Raw genomic sequence first — 12,723 nt, 5'->3', positions numbered from 1 at the left:
GAAATATCATTATCTAACATTATCTATCAAATGTACGTCATGTGATGATGTAATTGTGATACAACTGTTAAATTGATACATCCTGTATTGGCGCCACCTTCTTAGCATTGGCTCCACCTCCTTAGCATTGGCTCCATCTCTTTTGGAGTTAATGCAAAACTATCTATTACGTCGACAAGAAGCCAATATTTTTGTGCATGCAGCATTTAATATATGTTTTACGCAATTATTTAATGTCGTAAGCAATTTAATTGGATTGAAATTTGCTTGTCACACACAAAAATGCGTCATGCCGGGTCAAAAACGAGGTCACGAGGTCACAAGTGCATTTCAAGCATTTAGCATGGTGTCAGCTCTCTAATTGAAGTAGTTTTCATCTGATGTGCACCAAATTTAGTCAGATGTTACATCTTAATGATATCTAGGTCAAGTTCAAATATGGGTTATGCCGGGTAAATAACTACGTCTCGAGGTCACTTAGTGCATTTCAACTATTGAGCATGGTGTCTAAAACCTTCAAACGGGCGTATCTTGTGACAGTTTAGCACTCTTGTTTTCATTAATAATTATACCCCCACAAACGAAGTTTAGGGGGTATATAGGAGTGAACTTGTCTGTCGGTCGGTCGGTCTGTCTGTCGGTCCGTATTGAGTGTCCGCTCTCTAATTCAAGTAGTTTTCATCCAATCTTCACCAAACTTGGTCAGAAGTTGTATCTACATGATGTCTAGGCCAAGTTCGAACATGGGCCTTGCCGGGTCAGAAACTAGGTCACCGGGTCACATAGTGCGTTTTAAACATTCAGCATGTTGTCCGCTCTCTATTTCAAGTAGTTTTCATCCGATCTTCACCAAACTTGGTCAGAAGTTTTATCTAGATGATCTGAATGCCAAGTTCGAACATGGGCCATGCCAGATCAAAAACTAGGTCACAGGCTCTCTAATTCAAGTAGTTTCCATCTGATCTTTACCAAACGTGGTCAGAAGTTGTATCTAGATGATCTTAAGGCCAAGTTCGAACATGGGCCTTGCCTGGTCAAAAACTAGGTCATGGGGTCACTTCGTGCATTTTTTAACATTCAGCATGGTGTCCTCTCTCTTATTCAAGTAGTTTTCATCCGATCTTCACCAAACTTGGTCAGAAGTTTTATCTAGATGATCTGAATGCCAAGTTCGAACATGGGCCATGCCAGATCAAAAACTAGGTCACAGGGTCACTTAGAACGTTTTACACATTGAGCATGGTGTCCGCTCTCTTTTTCAAGTAGTTTTCATCCAATCTTCACCGCACTTGGTCAGAAGTTGTGACTAGATGATGTGTAGGTCAAGTTCGAACATGGGCCATGCGGGGTCAAAAACTAGGTCACGGGGTCACTTAGTGTGTTTTAAACCTCACCATGTTGTCCGCTCTCTAATTCAAGTAGTTTTTATCCAATCTTCACCAAAATTGGTCAGAAGTTGTATCTTGATAATGTTTAGGGCAAGTTTGAATATGGGCCATGCCGGGTCAAAATAAAAGGTCACGGGGTCACTTAGTGCGTTTTAAACATCACAATGTTGTCCGCTCTCTGATTCAAGTAGTTTTCATCCAATCTTCAACAAACTTGGTCAGAAGTTGTATCTAGATGATGTCTAGGTCAAGTTTGAATATGGGTCTTGCCGGATAAAAAACTAGGTCACGGGGTATCTTAGTGCGTGTTAAACCTCACCATGTTGTCCGCTCTCTAATTCAAGTAGTTTTCATCCAATCCTCACCAAACTTGGTCACAAGTTTTAGCTAAATGATCGCTAGGACAAGTTTGAACATGTGCCATTCCGGACCTAAAACTAGGTCACGGGGTCACTTAGTGCGTTTTTTAACATTCAGCATGGTGTCCGCTCTTTAATTCAAGTAGTTTACATCCGATCTTCACCAAACTTGGTCAGAAGATTTATGGAGATGATCTTAAGGCCAGGTTAGAACATGGGCCTTTCTGGGTCAAAAACTAGGTCAAGGGGTCACTTAGTGCGTTTTAAAAATTGAGCATGGTGTCCGCTGTTTTTTGTGAAGACGACATGCAAAATATTATGTGTCAATGCGGCATGTGGGGGTATTCGTCACGTTTGTGACAAAGCTCTAGCTACATTCAGAAATCTTATTGCTTACATTTACATGGAACTTACAAGTACAACCCATGTGATCGATCATATGTAATTAAAATAGTACAATGTGTAAAGGTGTCTATTAGAAATAGGTGGAAATGCTTTTTTCAAAGATATTTTAAGTCTTTATTTAAAGAATATTTAAATATGATTTGTTATTTTATCAGTCAAGAGACAGATTATCAATGCTTATAAATACAATTTTGAAAGCATTGTTTTTCTACCGTAACACAAAAAAAACTGGAAATTATAAAATTGCATTCAACAGGGTTTGTTACATAGTTTGTGAAACACTTTACCCAGTAGTAGTCAATTTTCCACAAAAAACACACAAACACCTTTTAAAAACATTTTCTAGTTAACCCATTTATGCCTAGTGTCGAGAAAAAAGGCCTTGGCAAACAGCGTAGACCCAGATGAGACGCCGCATGAAGTGGCGTCTCATCAGGGTCTACGCTGTTTGCTTAAAGGAATTTCTGTAAGAAATATTCTAAATAAAGAAATATATATATACAAGACATCCCTAATTTTGGAAAAAAAATGATTCAATTTAGAAGGATGGGAGAGTCCACTAGGCATAAATGTTAAAAATATGAAACCATGAAAGCCCCTACCTTACTGCAAGATTGTGGCAGAATGGCCAACTCTAATGAATGTTTAACCGGGCCATGCTTATTGGTTTGGATTCATATAGAAATACTTTTAACATTTTCGTGTCTAAAGTAATATTTATATTCAGGCTTACTTGGTCAAACAGCTTGTTTTAATGGCAAAGACAAGAAACAAAAGTATATTTTATTTTGCCTATGCAGGCACTCACATTTCCTGTAGTATGGCCTTTGTTTCTTGTGTGCTGGACCTTATACAGAATTAATCATATTCTCTACCCTTTTATACCTGAGCATGTAGAAACAATGTTAAACATGTCAAACATGTTGTGTGCTGTTGTTTTGCTTTCTCATTGTTGGTCAAGAAGCATATTCTGTGCAAGTTTTATTGTACATAAAATACTTGATGGTTGTTGTTGAAGTTAATTATTGTAAAAGCTTTTGTTAGCACCTTAACATTTGTAAATTAACATAAGGCTACTATTCCATCTGTCCATATCCGCATCCACATCCACATATCTGCATCCGCAAAAAAATAGAATCAGTTGAAATGCACTACGCTTATTCCATTCATCCGCATCCGCATATCCGCATGAGCAAAAGGCGTCCGCAAAAGAACGCTCAAGTGAGCATTCTAATGCAGATGCGGACAAGATACGGACAGCATTTAGCACGATGAGAGTAGCTGTCATCTGAAAAATCAATTGAAAAACTATCGAATTCTTGAAAAATTACCCGGAATTATACAGCAACCGCAGTTCTGCATATCGGGACTCTGATTTTACTTCAAATGTTTGGAAAGGCATAGCCTAGGCAATAAAAGATGTTTCAGGTATTTACCATTTGTATTCTTGTATAGGCAGAATGATGATTTGGACCTTATATCTACTTAAATTCACGCTTGTACTTCATAATAATTATCCCAATTATAATTTTTACTCAGTTTTGTATCCAGTGGGGATAAATATACATTTACACAGAACATAGACGCTATTTAGCGCCAGAAACACATAAATGTAAAATTCACTGTAACAGTAGAATAATGATAATGAAAATATAAATATTCCTATAATGAGATACTTAATCATAAACTTATTATTAAAACACAGATAATAATAGTAATTATAATAATGACCGAAAATAATAATAATACAAATGATAAATATAAATGATAAAAATGAGATCAATTATTGTATTAAAAATGTCATTAATATAGTATAATGACAAGTATCATTATTATAAAAACACATATATTTTACTATTTGCAAAAAAATTCAACAAATGATTACAGTAATTAAATTAATAAAAACTGCATTTATTTTAATAATAAATCAATTATCAAAATAATAACTATACTACTGCTTAAAATGATAATACATAGTTGTGTTATAATACTAATTATAACAGCTATTTCATTAAAAATAATTATAATAAAAATAATAATATACTAGTTATAATAACAATATTACCAAAACGTCATTATCATTAAACTTATCACCAGCATCATCATCAGCAGCAGCAGCAGCAGCAGCAATATAATTTTTAGTTTTATTCCTATACAAAAAAAGATACGTTCGACGTATGCGGATAAATGGAATACAGCGTCCTTATTATGATTTTGCGGATACGGATACGGATGTGGATAGATGAAATACTAGCCTAAGGCAATCATTTATATTGTTTTAATGAAGATAGATTAAAAGACACTTGAAAAAGTAGAAAAGATACATTACACAAATTACACCATTTAAAACAAATATTACGAATGATCATAGCCTCTAAACTAGACCTTTCAATCAACTTTAGAAACCTAATAACCCAGCAAGCCTTGCTCCTGCTCATGCTCTTGTTGGTCCCTATTAGCTCAACAGAAGCATGTAAAAAGTATGTATATAGATTTTAACCCGGTGTGCCCCAGTTAATTTTAATCTCCGGCTTGCATCGCATGTGCAGTTTCGAGTGTTTTAACTTCAATGTTGGCATGATTTCATACAATATTGGATAGCATACACCGCTTTATTGCCGAATGTATGTATTCCCTCTACCTTTTCTGTACTACCGACTGCACAGGCAAGCCTACAGTAGTAGAAGGAGTATAGATTATTCACTCAAGGGAAATATGTGCTGTATGTAAAATATTCGGTTGAAGAAGAAGAAGAAGAACTTTTATTTCGACAAATACATATACATATTTACACAGTTGAAATAGGCCGTTATGGTTTCTTGATCAACATATATCATAACATTCATATATTCATAATGCATGATGTTGCATAAAAAACGTTATGGTTGAATAAACGATAATGTTCTGATACAGATACTAAATATCGCATCCACTCGAGATTCAAAATCAATTTTTTTTAAGAGACATACAGTATTTACACAGCATATATTAATTTGATATTTCAATATTACTATTTGAAAAACATGGTCTATAAAAAGTGTTAATAAAAATAACAGATTCAAAATCAATATTTTTTTCTATTTTTTTTTAACAAACTGTATGTTCTTCACATATAATAATGTAATATTCACATAACATGATGTAATACTCATATCATATTACGTAAACATAAGTACAATAATTCTAATGTGACGAGACTTGACTATTCATATCATATTACGAAAACATAAGTACAATAATTCTTATGTGACGAGATTTGAATAGACATATATTAATGAAATATTCACATAACATGATGTAATATTCATATTATATTACGAAAATATAAGTACAGTAATTCTATGGTGATGAGACTTGAATAAACTATTTCATCAATGACCCCGTTATCATCTAAATATGGTGATTATTAGAAAAAACGAGTGCAGAAAGGAAAGCTAACTCTTCCAATCATTCTCACAAGGAACAGAAGAGTTTTCTCCCTTTACCAAATGATATTTTCAGTATACCTAAAACTGCTTGTCTTAGTTGATATGGTTTAAGATTCGAGATTCAAAATAAAATATTGAAAATCTTAATCACCGATTGTATCATTTTGTTGCAATATACAATATACTTTGCTGAAATAATTGATCTTGTTTCATCACTACATCCAATAATGGATCTGTCTTTTACATGCATACGATCCTACCCCACTAATATTATACAACATGAATACATCACCATGGGTTAAAAACGATTCTTATTTTATAAATCCCTGTGTGCATAGTTTAAAATTTATATGTAGTCATGTAATACACGTATGACGCTTAATACTTTGGCTTTATGATGTCTGATAAGTATTTCTGCATATTTTTGCAACGCAGAGACCCCAGTTACACCCACAACGATTGCAATTTTGATATACGGGCAAGTGAATCAGGTTGCATCTACAACTATGCTGCTCAATAGAAGAGCTAACATTTTGCAACTTGTTGTGTTAAGTGCTTAGTGCTGTTAAGAGAAACTATTTTTAGGAGTGGTTTAAACTGTTCTCTTTCAAGTAAGTGATTGGTAGTGTTTGTAGTGCATTTTATTCTGTTGATTAACATGCTGTGCTGTATTATAGAGTTGGTGTATCGCTATCAAGAATATTAAGATGTGAGTAATATTTCGTAGATCTATTGTAGTGTTGTTAAATTAGTTTTTGTTAAACAAAAGTTGACGAGTAAAAGTTATTAACATAAGTTGTTTATTAATTTTTTGGGATGTTTGATTTAGATCATTATTGTTGTTAACTTGTTTCTATGTATTGTACTGGTATAATTGGACATAACTTTTAGTTTGATATATGAAATTTAAAAAAGTGTGTGTTTGATAGGTACAACCAAAAGGGACTTATGTGTGAGTTTTAAAGGTACAAAGAAAGGGACCTAAGTTCAGTTTTTAAAGGTTTAACCATAAGGGACTTAATTAGTGAAAGTTTTAAAGTTCAAGCATTAGGGACTTAAGTGTTTGTTTTTAAGTTTCAACCATAATGGACTTAAGTGTGAGCTTCAAAGGTACAAAGTCAAGGTAAGGTTTAGTTTTAAAGGCTCAAGCATTAGGGACTTAAGTGTGAGTTTTCAAGGTTTAAACATTATGGACTTAAGTGTGAGGAAAACAGAAAGACATCATTATTACAAGTGTGAATTTGAAAGGTCCAACAATAAGCGAACCAAGTGTGAATATAATATGTACAACAATAAGAAACTTAATTATAAGCTTTAAAGACACACAAAACATCTTATGGCTGAATGCAATTTTAACGGTTAACCTATTAAGAACTTAAGTGTGAGTTTAAAAGGTGCAACAACAAGACAAATTTCAGTTTTTATGGTACAAAATGTGAAACTTAAATTGAGAGTTTTAAAAAGATAACAATAGAACACAAGTGTTAAAACATTGGTTTGAGTACAATGTGAAGCATTGTAAACCTTCAACTTTAACAATTGCTCTGACTTTATGAAAACTTTAAAAGTGCAAAATGATTACATAAGTATTAGTACAAATCATTTGGATCGGTGGAGATCTGTCTTAAGATTTGCAAAACAAGCTTTTGGATGATCCCTTTATCTGCATATAACCTGATATATATTCAGAGTCACATGGTCTTGAGTTTGTTTGTCACAATCTGTTGCGGTAACTCAAATACAACAAACTATTGAACTACATAAAGTACAAAATAATATGAAGCTGCATGTAATTTAATCAAGCAAGATAATTTTAAAACCACTATACGATTGTGCAGGCTGGACCTAGTGTTACTATACAGCATACACTGTACCCCTGACTAGGCTATATGATTGTGCAGGCTGGTCCTAGTGTTACTATACAGCATACACTGTACCCCTGACTAGGCTATACGATTGTGCAGGCTGGACCTAGTGTTACTATTCAGCATCCACTGTACCCCTGACTAGGCTATATGATTGTGCAGGCTGGACCTAGTGTTACTATACAGCATACACTGTACCCCTGACTAGGCTATACGATTGTGCAGGCTGGACCTAGTGTTACTATACAGCATCCACTGTACCCCTGACTAGGCTATACGATTGTGCAGGCTGGACCTAGTGTTACTATACAGCATCCACTGTACCCCTGACTAGGCTATACGATTGTGCAGGCTGGTCCTAGTGTCACTATACAGCATACACTGTACCCCTGACTAGGCTATATGATTGTGCAGGCTGGACCTAGTGTTACTATACAGCATCCACTGTACCCCTGACTAGGCTATATGATTGTGCAGGCTGGACCTAGTGTTACTATACAGCATACACTGTACCCCTGACTAGGCTATATGATTGTGCAGGCTGGACCTAGTGTTACTATACAGCATACACTGTACCCCTGACTAGGCTATATGATTGTGCAGGCTGGACCTAGTGTTACTATACAGCATACACTGTACCCCTGACTAGGCTATACGATTGTGCAGGCTGGTCCTAGTGTTACTATACAGCATACACTGTACCCCTGACTAGGCTATACGATTGTGCAGGCTGGTCCTAGTGTTACTATACAGCATACACTGTACCCCTGACTAGGCTATATAATTGTGCAGGCTGGACCTAGTGTTACTATACAGCATACACTGTACCCCTGACTAGGCTATATGATTGTGCAGGCTGGACCTAGTGTTACTATACAGCATCCACTGTACCCCTGACTAGGCTATACGATTGTGCAGGCTGGACCTAGTGTTACTATACAGCATCCACTGTACCCCTGACTAGGCTATACGATTGTGCAGGCTGGACCTAGTGTTACTATACAGCATCCACTGTACCCCTGACTAGGCTATATGATTGTGCAGGCTGGACCTAGTGTTACTATACAGCATACACTGTACCCCTGACTAGGCTATATGATTGTGCAGGCTGGACCTAGTGTTACTATACAGCATACACTGTACCCCTGACTAGGCTATATGATTGTGCAGGCTGGACCTAGTGTTACTATACAGCATACACTGTACCCCTGACTAGGCTATATGATTGTGCAGGCTGGACCTAGTGTTACTATACAGCATCCACTGTACCCCTGACTAGGCTATATGATTGTGCAGGCTGGACCTAGTGTTACTATACAGCATACACTGTACCCCTGACTAGGCTATACGATTGTGCAGGCTGGACCTAGTGTTACTATACAGCATACACTGTACCCCTGACTAGGCTATACGATTGTGCAGGCTGGTACTAGTGTTACTATACAGCATCCACTGTACCCCTGACTAGGCTATACGATTGTGCAGGCTGGACCTAGTGTTACTATACAGCATACACTGTACCCCTGACTAGGCTATATGATTGTGCAGGCTGGACCTAGTGTTACTATACAGCATCCACTGTACCCCTGACTAGGCTATATGATTGTGCAGGCTGGACCTAGTGTTACTATACAGCATACACTGCAGTGCTCCCGCTAGCAATAAATAGAGGGGCGCTGCGCCCCTCTAAAATTTGCCCACTTAAAAAGCGCCCCTCTATTTTTCTGTCAAATGCCCATTTAATCTAAATTTCGCTTTCAGGCCGTATAAATCGCCAGAAACATCGACAATAAATTCGACATGAATACACAGATAACACCCTTACATGACTGCCTGGGGTGTATTAAGTCAACACATTGTGAACAAACAAGCCCCAAGGCCATGGTTTGTTATCAGATCACTAATTAGCTTTTTGTTGAAGACGATAGTAACATGCTGTGAAAGATTATTTCTGAGGTCACGCTTGGTTAGGCACAATCACACTCGAATGAAATCCTTACTCAGCACTATTGATTTTTTTTAAACTTCTGAATTCTTTGGCCATATCTTTTTTTGTTTGCAAAAATAGTGATTTTTAATTCAAAATACCTATTAACATTTGAAAATTAATCATCTTTTTTTAATGCGCATATGCGGTTAATTTTTAGTCCGAAATTACGGCATGGAAAACCTATTTGTGTTTGGATTTTATTTCTAAACTTTAAAACACTGTCTGCCCTCAATCAGGATGAATTTTAACATGAATATGGGCAGACAGTTGTTATTTCAACAAATAAAGAACTTGTTTGGAAGGAGGATTTATCACTCTGCAAGTAAAATGTTGATATTGTCATATATTTTCGCGATCTAACAAAACTGTCAACTTTGTTGACATTAGTTGAAATAACATGTTGTGAAATAAATATATCCTATTATTAACAATGAGAATGTTTCATTTTAATCTCCAGACTGGATGCTACTTCATGGTGACATTGATCATTGTTTAGACTTTAAATTTGTCAATATATATTTTTGTTTTAATTAATATTATTGTGGACAAACATTGGCTAAAAGTTATTTAAAGCAAGGAATTTAAGTAGTGACAGTCACAACGTTTTTTTGACCTAGTGAAACCCCTGTATTTATTTCATGTTTTCTTCATTTCATTTTCTTCTAAAAGGCCACTGATGCTGAAACTGGAACCTGAAAGATTAACATGCAGTTCAATGATGATAGGTGATAAAAAAACATAAAAATTCCCCCCCCCCCCCCCCACACACACAAGAAAGAAATATGATATCTACATATCTCTAATGCGTGTAGTCGGATGCTAGCCCAAGTCAGTTATGAAATTGGCTACTAAGTTGTTTTCCTTAGCGCCAATGTAGATAGTAATATATTTATTGTAATTTCATTACACAAAATGAGGAACAGCATACAATTGGTGAAGTCATCCAATGCAATAATGTTTACAATTAATAAGTACCGTATATAGGTAACCAAAGTATATACTTAAGTATATTTATAACCAAATGCCCTATTTTCCAAAATTACGCGTGAAATGTGCCCTTTTTGGGGAAGCTCCCCTCTATTTTGAAAAGCTGGCTGGAGCACTGCACTGTACCCCTGACTAGGCTATATGATTGTGCAGGCTGGACCTAGTGTTACTATACAGCATCCACTGTACCCCTGACTAGGCTATATGATTGTGCAGGCTGGACCTAGTGTTACTATACAGCATACACTGTACCCCTGACTAGGCTATATGATTGTGCCGGCTGGTCCTAGTGTCACTATACAGCATACACTGTACCCCTGACTAGGCTATATGATTGTGCAGGCTGGACCTAGTGTTACTATACAGCATACACTGTACCCCTGACTAGGCTATATGATTGTGCAGGCTGGTCCTAGTGTTACTATACAGCATACACTGTACCCCTGACTAGGCTATATAATTGTGCAGGCTGGACCTAGTGTCACTATACAGCATACACTGTACCCCTGACTAGGCTATATGATTGTGTAGGCTGGACCTAGTGTCATTATACAACATACAATGTACCCCTGACTAGGCTATATGATTGTGCAGGCTGGACCTAGTGCATCGTCGGATACCCACGTTCGACCCATTCCGCTACTCTCCATTTATCGACCGTGGGACAATACGAACTGTTTTCACCGTTTTAGGGTGTGTCAAATCCAGTAATTTCATTGGATCCCTCACGGTTTCATGAGGGATCCAATGATATTTTTGACCAATGATACAACTCGTTCTTTAGAGACTTCGGGTTTGTTGTCAAAATGGCGTCGTCCGTAGAAATGGATTTTCGTCGTGCATGCGAATACTTTAAAATTGAGAATTTAAACGACTTTCAGAGTAAAAGTATCTCAAATCTCTTAAATGGGCGCGATGTCTTTTTAAGCACTCGGACAGGTGGAGGGAAAAGCTTGGTGTATCAGATTTATCAATTTATCAAAAGAGAACAGTGCACTGGCTGTCAAGTTGTTGTCGTTACTCCACTTTTGTCAATAATGAAAGAACAATGTGAATACCTGACTTCCCTCGGATTCAAAGCTACGTTTATCGGACGAGATCCTAATGAAGAATCAGATATTTTACTAGACTTGCGACACCTTAAGGGTTTCGCGGGATGGAATGAGTGGGAACTAAAAAAATGTGGGTTCGAAAATTTTGGGTAAGAAAATGTGGGAACACAAATTTTGGGTACGAAAACAAATGTGGGTACGAACATTTTGGTGTCGAAAAAAAATGTGGGTACGAAAATTGTGGGTACAATGGGTCAATGTTAAGGTTTTAGCATGGCGGACGCCGGACGGCGAAAAGACACGACACAACACGATGAGCTGGCTATGACAATACCTCAGGTATTCTCCGAAAACAGCCGATCGCATATGCATAAGTCAGTGAGTAATACTCAACAAGACTATTGTCAAGCAAATTATTTTGTCCCCTACCGGCTACACCATTGTCAGAATTTATTTTATTTTTTTATTTATTGCAATAGAAACCAGAATTTTTGACGTAGGAACAAAATGAAATCACGTGCATAATGTCCTTACTGCCATCTATCCATGTTTCAAGTTTCATGAAAAAATATTAAGAACTTTTAAAGTTATCGCAGGATTCAGAAAAGTGTGACAGACTGACTGACTGACGGACACACAGAGCACAAACCATAAATCCCCTCCGGTGAAACCGGTAGTGGACTAATAAAAGCTAGGCACGGCGTATAAAATCAGAACCACTGGGTCGAATCTGCTGAAACTTGGCCACATTATAGATTATAGTCCAAACAAGCTACAGAATGAGCGTTTTTGGACCTGGCAGCGTAAAACATTAACCAATAATGGACAGCACAAAATGGGTCATTTTGTACAAAAAATGTAAACTTTGAGTGCCATTTAATGACCTTTAGACATCAGAAAGTTGCAAATTTTTAATATTCTGCACACTTCACTTGTTTTTTTTTACAAATTTAGAAGCATTTATGCTTGGGATGTATATAAACCATGTTATTCAGTGTCAAATTTGGCAAAAAATCACAATACAATCCCAAAAATGGCTAAGCAGCAATGCCCCTTTAACATTATTCCTTATATTTAATTGTATTGTTTAAAAAGATAACTGTGTATATTTAATCATAATGGCTCTGTATATCACACATGATAGGGCACTGCTGGGGCTTGAACCCAGAACTCATCTCACATTGTAAGATGCGTTTTTCAATTAAACTACAATGACTGTATCTTGTGAAGTGGAGCCAACATACACCCA

At 36.6% G+C, this 12,723-nt stretch overlaps 1 protein-coding gene and 1 long non-coding RNA gene across 4 annotated transcripts in view; one reads left to right on the top strand and one right to left on the bottom strand.

The window, feature by feature from the left end:
- The first annotated feature begins 6,061 nt into the window (after positions 1-6,061).
- LOC127876624 (uncharacterized) overlaps positions 6,062-12,723 on the top strand; it is a 57,906-nt gene continuing 51,244 nt past the window's right edge. The window contains exon 1 of the mRNA XM_052421967.1: positions 6,062-6,191. The gene's annotated coding sequence lies outside the window, so the exon portion shown is untranslated. The remainder of the gene's footprint in view (positions 6,192-12,723) is intronic.
- Positions 7,896-10,620, bottom strand: LOC127876627 (uncharacterized). 3 transcript variants are annotated; one of them, XR_008047977.1, is made up of 3 exons: positions 10,583-10,620; positions 8,434-8,559; positions 7,896-8,055 (listed from the first exon to the last, which is right to left on the bottom strand). It is a non-coding gene; the product is annotated as an uncharacterized LOC127876627 (long non-coding RNA). The 3 variants fall into 3 exon arrangements; XR_008047978.1 differs by lacking the exon at positions 10,583-10,620 and adding an exon at positions 9,001-9,038; XR_008047979.1 differs by lacking the exon at positions 10,583-10,620 and adding an exon at positions 8,686-8,723.

Source organism: Dreissena polymorpha, chromosome 4 (assembly GCF_020536995.1).
Source record: "Dreissena polymorpha isolate Duluth1 chromosome 4, UMN_Dpol_1.0, whole genome shotgun sequence".
NCBI lineage: Eukaryota > Metazoa > Mollusca > Bivalvia > Myida > Dreissenidae > Dreissena > Dreissena polymorpha.
This window is presented reverse-complemented; position numbering and strand designations above follow the sequence as displayed.